The sequence below is a fragment of the Alligator sinensis genome, unplaced genomic scaffold, assembly GCF_000455745.1.
Source record: "Alligator sinensis unplaced genomic scaffold, ASM45574v1 scaffold780_1, whole genome shotgun sequence".
NCBI classification, from domain to species: Eukaryota; Metazoa; Chordata; order Crocodylia; family Alligatoridae; genus Alligator; species Alligator sinensis.
Window position 1 is genome coordinate 968,527 of NW_005842144.1, and position 11,895 is coordinate 980,421.

Sequence of the window (11,895 nt, forward strand, 5' to 3'; positions counted from 1 at the left end):
GGGGGGGAAGTGGGGGGGAGGAGGAGAGGCCATGTGGGAATGGCCAACCAGTAAGAGCAGCAAAATTAAAAATTACTGTCCAATGAGATGAGCAAAAGTTTTACTCCCCAAACTTGCCCTGAACTAGGAAAGCCCACAAGCACCCATGCAAATGCTGGGCACCTCTGTTCTGTCTCTCAGCTCCTGGGGTCCTCCTCTAATCCATGACAGTATTGCTTACAAGAAGCCATATAACAGCTGCAGGCAGAGATGGAGGTCCATGATAGCGGAAAGTAATGCAAAAAATTAATCCTTTATTAATTTTACAGTGGATTCCTCACTGGTTTCAGAAGGAAACTGAAAAAAATGTAGTGTACATGCTCCCTTGACTCCATCTATAACCCTTCCCCTGCTGCCAATGGCTTGTCTACCTTCAGCACAAATACACAACTTTTTTTGAGAATAGATCTTCAAAGCTGTAAAGGTCTATATTTAAACTGCTTCCTCCATGGAAATTGCCTTATGCTGTGAATGATTGCCTCTGGCTAGAAAAGCTGGATGAAGCACACTTCCAAATCTGTCAGAGCTGCTTAAGAAAGAAAAGAAACCAACTCAGTGAGCAAATTCTGCTCTCTCTTACACCATTGCACTTCGGTCACACTTGCAGAAGTGAGAGCAGAAATCTAATGTGCTTCTTAAAGGATTTTTGCTGGTGCCTACCAACATCCCCCTGCACGGCCTTATACACAGCTCCTGCAAACCCATGCTTATAGGGAAGATTTGGACTCAAGCTGGATGAAAACCAGTTTTTTTCACTTCATTAGCAGTTTCAACATGTTGATGATAATTTCATTCTGCTGCCAAAAGAAAGCAAAAATGTTGATATTTTTGGTGCAATAAACATTTTAAAAGTTGAATATGGGGTAGACTGAAATGTTTCATTTTGATTGTGAGCTTTACATTTTTTATGGTTTTTATCAAAAATAAAAGTAAAGGAAATGAAATGAAAAATTAAAATGTTTAGTTTTAAAAAAAGGTAAACCTTGCTCTTCCAAAAGTTTGGGACATGCTCTTTAAAAACAATTCTGAACAAAAATGTGGTGAAAGCCCATATCTCTGATTTTTTGATGTAGTTGAATTTTCACTGAAAACCAAAAAAAAAAGGTTTGGGGTTTGTTGGGGTTTTGTTGCAAAAGCTATGGCCCTATCCAGAGCAAAATGCTGTACTACAATAATAGTTCTAAGGAGATACAGCTTTTTTTAGCACACCCATATTATTTTTTTTTACTTTGCGTTCACCTAGTGAACGAAGGTAACAAAGAAATGGGTGGAACATGAGGGCTAGCACATGGGATACTCTAAGATTGCATGATTTCTCACTCCATTCATTCATTTTGTGTCCATTTGACCAGAGTGATGTTTGGATTAAAGAAATTACAGATAACTTTGTGGAACCTGAAACAAGTTTCACACAGAGGAAGAATAAGTGACTTGCCCAAGGCAACACAGCATGTCAGTGGCAGGGCAAAGAACTGGGTCTATGCTGGGTCTGTGCTGGAGCCTTTACAGCTAGGCCAGCCTCCTTCCCTCCATTTCTTGTGTATACTTTGCTAATTCAGTTCTATTTATTTTGTATGTTATTATTAATTTACTTCTTGTGGGCAGATTTGCAGGTACAATTTACAGACAGCGCTATGAATGGGAAGAGAAGGGTGAAATCATAGAAATGTGCTGGCCAATGCAGAAACCATCTAGGTGAGAGCTCAAGCAAGACACGAAAAGAGCATTGGAAACCCAAGATTATGTTTAACAATGAATTCACAACCTTAGACCCTTTTATAATGTATTGTTGCAGATGCAATAAAACAGAGCTTCATACATAATCCCAAGGAAGCTGAGAGAATGAGAAAATTAATGAATGTTATACAGATAAATGAAAAAGGACTGAGACCTATATTCCTCTAAAGCACTTTGCCCATAGGTGCTATGTGACGTGTGGCTCATTGTCTGGTCTGCAACACTCTTCTTAGGTTTTCATAGGATGATGCACAAAATCCTAATTTCAATACAGCTGGTATCCTTTGGGGGAAAAAGTTAATTTAAAATAAAACACAAAGGCAAAGTCAGCATTGCACATATGGATAAATGTGGCTGGCAGTGAAAATCAGAGAAGTGAATTTCCTAAAATGGCGAGAGGCTTCAACTGGGGTCTGTCACCAAACCCTAAATAATATTGTTCAACTGATGCTTTTATTTTGTTGTTTTTGATTAAAATCAGTAACTGCACCTTTATGATAAACCTGGTTCTATAACTTTGTGAATTCTTAATGCACATAATTCTTAAGTGACTCTCCCCAACTCTCTGCAAAGGTAAAGAGCCACTCATGCAGTTAAAGGCTGAATACTGCTATGCTAAAGTATCTGGAAGAGTTTTAGTCAAGGGCTGAACAATGCCAGCATAACATTAAATATAAGATTGTGCAAGTTTGAAATAACTTACCACAATAAGCTAGATAAAAAGGAAATTGCTTCCTTCAATAGCATAAACAGAGCTATAAATTACAAATGGCCTGTCTTTCATTGCCAGAAACATACTGGGTGCAAATCAGAAAAAATACTAATGTTCTGAGGTCTCTTTCACATTCAAGCCCTTTGGGACTGATAGAGTTCAGAGTGAATATCCAGAAGACTGTACCTGTTAATGCTGTCTATGAATATCTGAAATGTATAAATAAGCCTCAGTTTCAAACATGCAATCCAGATTTGTAATAGTTTTTTTTTTCCACAGGAATGCAAGTCCTTTGAGTATATATATAAATTGAAAATATAGTGCCATAAAATGAACAAGTTGAGTCACTGCTCTCCTTTCATCATCTCTGTATTGCCCAGGACTGCACCCCCACAAGGGGCTATAAAAAGAAGGGACTATACCTGCTGGAAAAAGTGAGCTTCACTGATTAAAACAGCAGCGACATATTTGCCAAATGCAAATGCTTACACTGTGCAAGGTAACTCCAGTCATTCGTGCAGGAAATCATGAGGTTAATTGCTATATTATAATAGTTAGGGCTCAACTGTGGCATGATGGTCTATGTGGAGCCTCAACCACACAGCAGGTCTAATTAAATAGACACAGCTGAAGACTAAGACTAACACAAATTGCAACAAAGATATCACCTTTTTCTTTCACCAGGCATTTACAGCTATAGCGAAACAATAACTCACCAGTTTGCTCTAGATTAGCCCATACGCACACACTAAATGCACCTATACATGTGCTTGGATGCATTGTAATTAGATTAATTGAGTCTGCTCCTCATTCTAATTAAAACCCTTTAGCATTGCTGCAGCTATATTTAGATGACCTTTAGTTAAAGTATCCCATGGCCATTTTTAAATGTATGTGGGCTTGATACATGTGACACTGTGGCAGTTTAATTAGAACGGCTCCCCCTCTATGCGACCCTGGTTGCAACTGAAGTAGTGCGTCCAGTACTGGGCACTTTACAAAGGATGTGGCCAGCCTGGAGAGAGCTCAGAGGAGGGCCCCCCGCTTGGTGAGAGGGCAGCAGGACAGGCCCTGTGAGGAGAGACTGAAGGACCTGAACCTGTTCAACCTCAGCAAGAGGAGGCTGAGGCGGGACCTGGTGGCTGCCTACAAGCTCATCAGGGGAGATCAACAGCAAATAGGAAGACCCTTATTCTCCCCCGCACCACCTGGGGTGATGAGGAACAATAATAATGGACGCTGATGGAGAATAGGTTTAGGTTAGAGGTCAGGAGGCAATATTTTACAGTTAGGGTGGCCAAAATCTGGAACCAGCTTCCCAGGGAAGTGGTCCTCGCCCCTACCTTGGGCAAACTCAAGAGAAGGTTGGATGATCACCATGTTCCCTGGTCTGGGTTTTTGGAACCCCAGCATTCATTCCTGCCTGTGGCAGGGGGTCAGGCTAGATGATCTGTTCAGGTCCCTCCTGACCCTAACTACTATGAAACTATGAAACTATGGTAAGTGTACATGCCATATAGTGAAAGCACACACTATCTGAATCTCCACTGTATATATCTATATCTATATATCTATATAGATATAGATATAGATAAATATCTATATCTATATAGATATATAGATATAGATATTTATATGTGTGTGTGTGTGTCCATTAATTCAAGACCTGCCTTGTCATTGTATTTCAAAGGCATCCCATGACACTATCTTTCTCATGGTTAAATTCCATAGAAGAAATGTAACCTAAATGCTATGTATGAGCTTAGGAGGCAAATTATACCACCACATGCCAGTCTACCAGTGTGTGAAAGAGAAAAAATGTATGTTACTTTTTTCTTTGTCATCCCCAAAAGCCATCCAAAGCATACCTAAGATTAAAATGTATTTCAAAGGATGAAATAAGATCTATAAAATAGGTTATTCACTACATAGCATGAAGCTCAGATGCTTCTCTGAGACAATAAGGAAATACAGTTGTTGCCATTCAAAAAGTCAGTATTTCTCAGCAGGCACCAAACTATTAAGAGGACTAGAGGTTTTCCCTTTAGTTAAATAGGAAATATCATAGTAACTTCATGGTCTTCTAAGTCATGTCTCCAATCCAACCTTTCTATATGGTCTGTTCCCAATATTCTGCACAGGCCACTGCTTCTGCTGTTGGTGTTGCTAGATCTTGGTGAGTACACTGCGGGGCTACAGGGAATCTCAGGAGATGATCCATGGTTTGCTTCTCCTGACAAACACATAAGTGAGTTGCATAGAGGCCCCATGATTTAATGAGAAAGTTGCATCTTCCAAGACTCACTCTCAATCTGTTCAGGCTCTGCTACGTATGCCATTTGTAGCTGGAACCAGATGCTAACTCCAACTTCATGGTAAAAGTTAGGAAATTGGCCTTCCTGTACACTTTAAGAACAATGCAGCTTTAGCCACACATGACAGGCTTATTTGGCATCAGGAAATTAGGCAATAAGCAAGGTGGTCAGTCAATCCTGCACGTCCATCTCAGGTGATACCCAATGATTAAATTGCCCCACAAAAACTGATGTGCCTTCAGCTAGCTGTGGGGTTGTAGCAAAAACTTTCCCCTGCTCAGCAGAGATGAAGTAGCTTTGCTGCCAAAGAGGCGTATAGACACTCAGTGTTTTCCCAAGCAAAACTTTGAAGCATACAACACATCTGCTTACTCTACAGAAAAGACTTGGGTTAAGGGGGTTAAAGTAGCTGCCAGACAAAGCAGCTGCTTGATTTATTAATTGCTTTTGAATAGCAATATAACTGGCTTTGATAAGGTGCTAACATGCTGAATACATGGGGTGTCAGGGGCCCCAACAGGCAGCCCAGCCTGTGCTAATTTCTGAGTGGGCCACACCTGCCTGGGGCATTGATTGGCAGCCCTAACCCAGCTGATAATGACCTGTCTAAACCTCCTGGTTAGCTTCTGGGAAAGTAGCTCCATTTAGCTCCAGCTGTAGGAGCAGAATCCAGGCTAGGCAACATTGCCTGCAGAAGCCTCTGTGAAACCCCTGATTTCCTGACCCTACTTACTCAGTTCCTGGGCTTTGGTTTCTGGAGTTTGTGAACACATAAAACCCAACCTACAAGTCATTAAGTCCTTGAAGTATTCTATTAATCAGCCCTCAGTTAGACCAATAATCTTCCCAGTGTCTCCTAAAATATGCAAAGCATTCTTAGCTCCCACGGGTTGAAAACTGGAAAATGCAGATGTTCAAAACCTCCAAGAAAGTGATCAAAAGTTTAAAGAGTTGGTCCTTTAAGGGCTTGAAAATATGCTTAGCATTTGGCATTAAAATAGAAAAATTTTGTTCTCTGGTTGGAATAATCCCTGGTTGCAAACTGTCTTGAGAAATTCAAAATCCAGAAAATTAGGAAAACAAGAATGAAAAATAGTAAATAAAAGTTGTATTAATATGAACTAAATGAGACCAACCCCCTGGTATAACCCAACAGAAAGTAATTAAGATATTGCAGAGGCCACATCCCCATTTTCTTTGTTTGCTGTTGTTCATTTGTGGGGTTTGTGTTGTTTTGTTTTGTTTTGGTTTGGTTTTTTTTGGGGGGGGGGGGGGGCTGAAACAGTGTACCAAAACGGTGTGTATATAGCTAGGTCATAAATTATATAATATGTAACTCATTAAGACTCTCATAAGCATAGCCTACCTTGTCTAAATCTCTATTTAGTTCATTATGATAATAATGAATAATGATTAATACTTAGCAACTGTATATTACATAGAAACTACAAATGCAAAAACATTTTATTCACTTTGAATGCTGTCTTGTCCCTTATAAATCTGATGAAGTTCATGACAAAATGCATGTAGTATATTCCATTAAGTCATTATTGGTATGAGTGGTTTTTATTATACAGCCCAGAGCAGGGCAGAGCTTGGGACTAGAGGGTTCAGTACCCAGAGCAGGGTAGAGACAGGGCCAGGGCCCAACAGACTGCGCAAGAGCAGGCTCTATTTCCCAGAGCAGGGAAGGGGCAAGGACATGGCTACGGGGCTCAAGCAGGGCTGACATCAGAGCCCGGGGGCTCAGGATCCAAGTAAGAGAGGCAGGGGCTGGAACCCAAGGTTCGGTCCCGCACAGTGGACTGGAGCTAGAGGCCCCAGCAAAGGAAAAAGGGCAGAGGCCGAGAAGGCTGAGGCCCCAACAAGTGAATGATTGCACAGTAACACCTGCACGGCATGGGTGTGATTTAAGGGGTAGATGGAGCCACCAGCCCCAAAAGCTCCAGGTGCCCTGGGGTGGCACAGGCAGGTCAGAAAGAGCCACTTAGTCTGACAGGAGATCAGCAGAGTCTGAGAGAGACCTACTGGTGGCTAAAGGCACAGGGGCTCACTGTAGGACCTTTAGGCAGCCTCCTTTTCGATCAAATAAATATATCAAGGCATGGCAGGTGAGTGAGAAGGGGAAGGCACCCTAGAGCTCGAGCAGGGCAAGGCTTGCACGGTTGCCAAGGGACGCTCCATCCACCCCTGGAGCCCAAACTCAGTGACAGTAGGGCTAAGGTCCAGAATAACCTAAATCTACTGGACAAATGATCCGCAATCAGTCAGATGAACTTCAAAAAGGAAAAATACAAACTCCTGCACTTGGGATGGCATTACTGCATGCATAAATAAAGACTGGGGAATGATTGGCTAGGCTGCCATACTGCAGGGAAGGATCTGGGGATTACAGCAGACCATAAGATGAATATGAGCCAACATACACTGTGGCTACAAAAACAGAAAGCCCAAAGTATTTGTGTTGTATTAAAAGAAGTGTCACTTGCAGATCAAGGGGAGTGAGTCTTTTGTTCTGTTCAGCACTAGTGAGGCCTCACCTGGAGTACTGTGTCCAGTTTTGAGTCCCACACTTCAAGGAAAAAAGTGGACAGACTAGAAAGAGTTCAGTGCAGAGAAACAAAAATGTCCAGGGGCCTGGGAAGCATGCCCACACCCCACTTTCCTACAAAGGGTCCATGGCTGTTCCCAAAAACCACATACAGCCTCCTTTTCCCCCAACATAGATTCAAAAGAAGTGTAAAAAGAAAACAACAGCAAAACCTTCCATCACTCCCAAAGGACAATGCCGAAAGCCACCCCTGCATAAAGGCACTCTTTGGTGGTACCGCGACTCAGTGCCCACCTGGATGCCATTCAGGAAGTCCTGCTGGCAAGATGGCAGGGTCTTTCTTCCTTCATTTGGGTGGCCAAGAAAGGATGTCTGAACTGGACCCTGGATTTCACCTAGAAGAGAGGGATGGCTAGTAAAAAAAAAATCTTTTTTCTGCAATCAAGTTATTTTTAACTGTCAGATTAGTATTCCTTTGATTTCCTCTAAATGGAGCAATGGCAGTCTAATTATAAATGAACATTTATATAAATTTCAGATTATGTATCTCAGGAATCTGTTTCTTGAATTCAAATGAGGCAACTGTCATCTGTACGGAGTGATCAGCATAACCAACTGAGATAGTGAACCTTCTATTAATCATACAATTTCCAAAGTGTCTTAGACGCTGTAATATTGTCAGATTATCCTACCCTTCTTATTTTCTTATTAAAGATGGTATTATTGTTGTTATTTTTTGCTGGTATTACAGTAGCACCCAGAGACCCCAGTCAGGATCAAGGCCCAATTGTACTAGGCATTGGATGAACACATACTATATAATACTCTCTCTCTGTCAGCTCATATATCTTTAGTCTCAGAAAAAAATATTCCCTTATGAAAATATTGGACATGTTTCCATATACTGCGCTAATATTTGGCTTCCTGTAGATCAGGGTTTTTTTAAATTAGAGGTTCACATGACCTCTAGCTAAATGAAAGGAAGGTTTTGTGTAGATCCTGAATACAAAAGAAAGGGATTTTGGTATGAAAAAGGCACCCCTGGAATGCAAGGTCTGTGAACCACCAATGCTGGTACTTTTAAATCGGGCACAGAAAGGGTCTAAAATTTACAAGACATTTAGAACCAAATCCTATAAAACTACTCACTCAGGACAGGTATAGGCATCATGCTTTTGCCAGCATAAGCGATCAGAAACCAGTCTATACCTGTAACAGAAGTTTGGCACACAAAACAGGTGTATACCCTAACACAACAGAAGTTTGGCACGTGTAGACAGATTTAAAAATGGCAGAACCCAATCAAAGCTCCCTCTCCCCGCACCCCACCACCTCCCAGAGGGCAAATGTGCGTTCTGTTTGCTACCGATCTAAACTATGCCACTCACAGAAAACCACGTAACCTAGATCAATTCTATCTCAGGCTTTTTGAATGTCTGTACCTAGCCTCAGTGTCTACTGCAAAGTTCCTAGTTCTTTTAACTCTGGGAGCTGAAAATGCTTAAGGCCTTGCAAAAGTCACTCAGGCCTACTCAGGAAATGTTCTCTAGTCATTTAAAACCCTAATGTTCCAAAAGTTTTATAACCTCATTACTAGGAAGCTGATCACTGAACCCCTGGCATCTATGGATGATCGTGTGAGTTTGCTGGAAAGCCCAGCATGATATACTGTACCACACAAAACTAATACTGAACAAGCATAGTCACCAGGACTGCAGTGATGAGAATGATGACCCAATTAGAACTTTCCTTGAGGAAAGATGGAAGGTCTATAAAAGTTTAGTTTCTTAGCCCACTTTTGCTGCAAAGAAAGCACCGGATGAAATATTAGCACTCAAACAAAGTTGCAGCAAATGCAAAATCAATAGTGGCAGAGATAAGGTAATGAAATCCAATGGGACAAAGCACTTCTGTACTGAACTAAAGGTGGTGAATTTTCTTCAAAAGCATTAATATTTACGCTACTGAAGAATTTGGTGCCAAAATACAAGTGCAGCTGTGCTGACACTTTAACACAGGAATCCCAAAAACAATGAAGAAATCCTATAATGAACCAAAGAAGAGGAACCACGATTAGAGATATGAGGGTATCCTCAAGCAAAATTATAATGTCCTACAAATCTCTTCTAGACTATTGACTAAGTTTTGGAAGGAACCAAAGAAGAAACAAACCCACAAAATTCCTCCCAGGTTTAACAGAGACACAAAATTAGGTCAACTTTTCAAATTTGTGTGTGTAACTATTGGCATCAAAGTGTAAATTTAAGCCTGAAAATATGTGCCCTGTATTTCTGAGATCCTAAGGACGTGGTCCCATTGAACTCAGGAGTCTTTACATTGCACTTAAATGCCTGAAAAATTAAACTGGTAGCCAAAGTAAGGTACACAGCTTTGGCCTAAGTTAATGCTGGGTAGGCACTCCTACCCTTCAAAAATGGGTACGTCTACACAAGATACTTTACCACGCAGTAGCATAGTTTACTGCGCAGTAAGCACTTGCATCCACACATGCACATGCTTACTGCTTAGTAAAAATCACTACTCACGAGTAAATTTGCTACCTGAGAATGCAAATAGTAAATTTACTCGTGAGTAGTTACTGCACAGTAATGAATGTGTAAATGCCAACCGGGATCAAATTTGCTCCTGATCAGCCCTGCCACTCGGGGGGCAGCCTTAGGATAACCCCAGGGCTCTGGGGCTGGGAGCCTCTCTCCCCTACAGCTGGGGCTGGCTTTTCTATGCTAGCCCAGCCCCAGGCTCTTAAAAGCCTCCAGACACAGTGAGCCCTGGGGCACATGCAGGACACCTGAGGCCACACCAGGCCACTGCACAGGACCATTGTGCAGCTGTGCCAGCCTGATGCATGCAGGCACCGCTGCCTGGCACCACAGAACCACATGGCTGCCAGGCCCACACTATGCAGGCCTGCAGGCTGCTGCCCACAGGCAACCCACAGCATCCTGCCCAGAGCTTGCAAGTGCTGCAAGGAATTGCCTTGCCATACAGCTCCCAGTCCTGTGCCATGCCCCTGTGCTGGGTGCTACAGGCAGCTGTCCAAGCCTGGCAGCAGAGGGACAGACGCACAGAGGCCCAGAAAATTGGTGCAGAAGCCCCAATGGTCTTATCATCACCCACACTACACCCCACAACCCAGGGCCCCAACTCGTCACAGGAGGAGACTGTCAACCTTATGGTACTGTAAGGCGAGGAGAAGGTGCAGCAGTAGTTCACGCAGGGTGGGTACTCTAACACCCAGGTGTATGAGTGGTTGACAGGCCAGATGTGGGAGTGCAGGCATGCCTGGTCAGTGCGGCAGGGCCACATAAAGATCAAGGCCTTTTGGGCACAGTGGGTCACCATCGCAGACCACAATCAGGAGTCGAGGAGTGCCCACAAGTCCGCGCCCTTTCTGCAGGAGCTGACAAAGAGCCCGAGACCCAGGCCAGAGCCATGCTGTGTACTGAAGCACAGGTGGCCTGCCCAAGCCCCTGCTCTGGCCTGGCACCTGCAGCAATGTGTCGCTGGGAGAGGGCCCCTCAGGGTGCCAGCAGCCCATTCTGCTGAGCTACCCAGCCCCAGCCTTCACCAGCAGCTTAGAAAGCCTGGGCCAGCACCTGCCCAGACAGTTTCACAGTCTCAGCCCCAGCCATGAAGTATAGTTAACCATGTCACAACCAGCCACCAGCAGCACCAGCTGCTCCCCGGGGCAGGCTCCTGCCTAGGCAGCCGTGTGCCGTGACCCACCATCTGAGGACACGACCAGGAGCTGCACACCATCACCACCATCTGGGATCCACTGGAGCCACCAGGCACGGCAACCCCACTCACGTGGTAAGCCCGGCACTGGAGGGAAGGCACTCCCTGCCCTGGCTCGTGCCCCCAGCTCCAGCTCCCACTCCCTGCCTGGGACAGCCATGCTTCTCTGGCCCCTGGTACTCCCCACCACAGCACTCAGGGAGACAGGAGACAGTGTAAAACTTTATTGAGCAGCCAGTGCCCCTACAGCTAGGCAGGCACAGGCCTCTCATAAGCTGAGGAATGCATTGATGTCAGCACCAATGTCCTCCTCAGTTGCAGTGGGAAGGGACATGTAGTGGAGCCACAGGTAGCCCTCCAGGTAGCATTGGAGGTTGTGGGGCAGCCTGGGCTTGCCCGCTGCACCATCAATGCTCAAGGTCCCAAGCCAGGTGTGTAGGTTCACCCTGGGCACCATGGTGATCATCAGCAGCAAGGCATAGTGGATCAGACACCCCTCAGTCCACACAAACAGCTCCTCATGCAGCACGCAGGACATGTGCAGCAGGGACATGCTCAGGGCACAGCGCCAGCACGGGGTGTGGGGGCTGGCCCTGGGGTGCCTCCCTAAAGAAGCCCCTGTAAGGAGTGCGGGGGCACAGGCAGCAATTCATCCCAGTCCGGAAGTCCAGGTAGCATGGGCTTGGCAGCAGCATGGAACAGTGGCTGTCCTGCAGGAGGAGAAGTGGGGCAGTGGGGCCTGCAGCCACAGCAGCAGGGGCCGCCCGCCTTCCTGGCCGGCC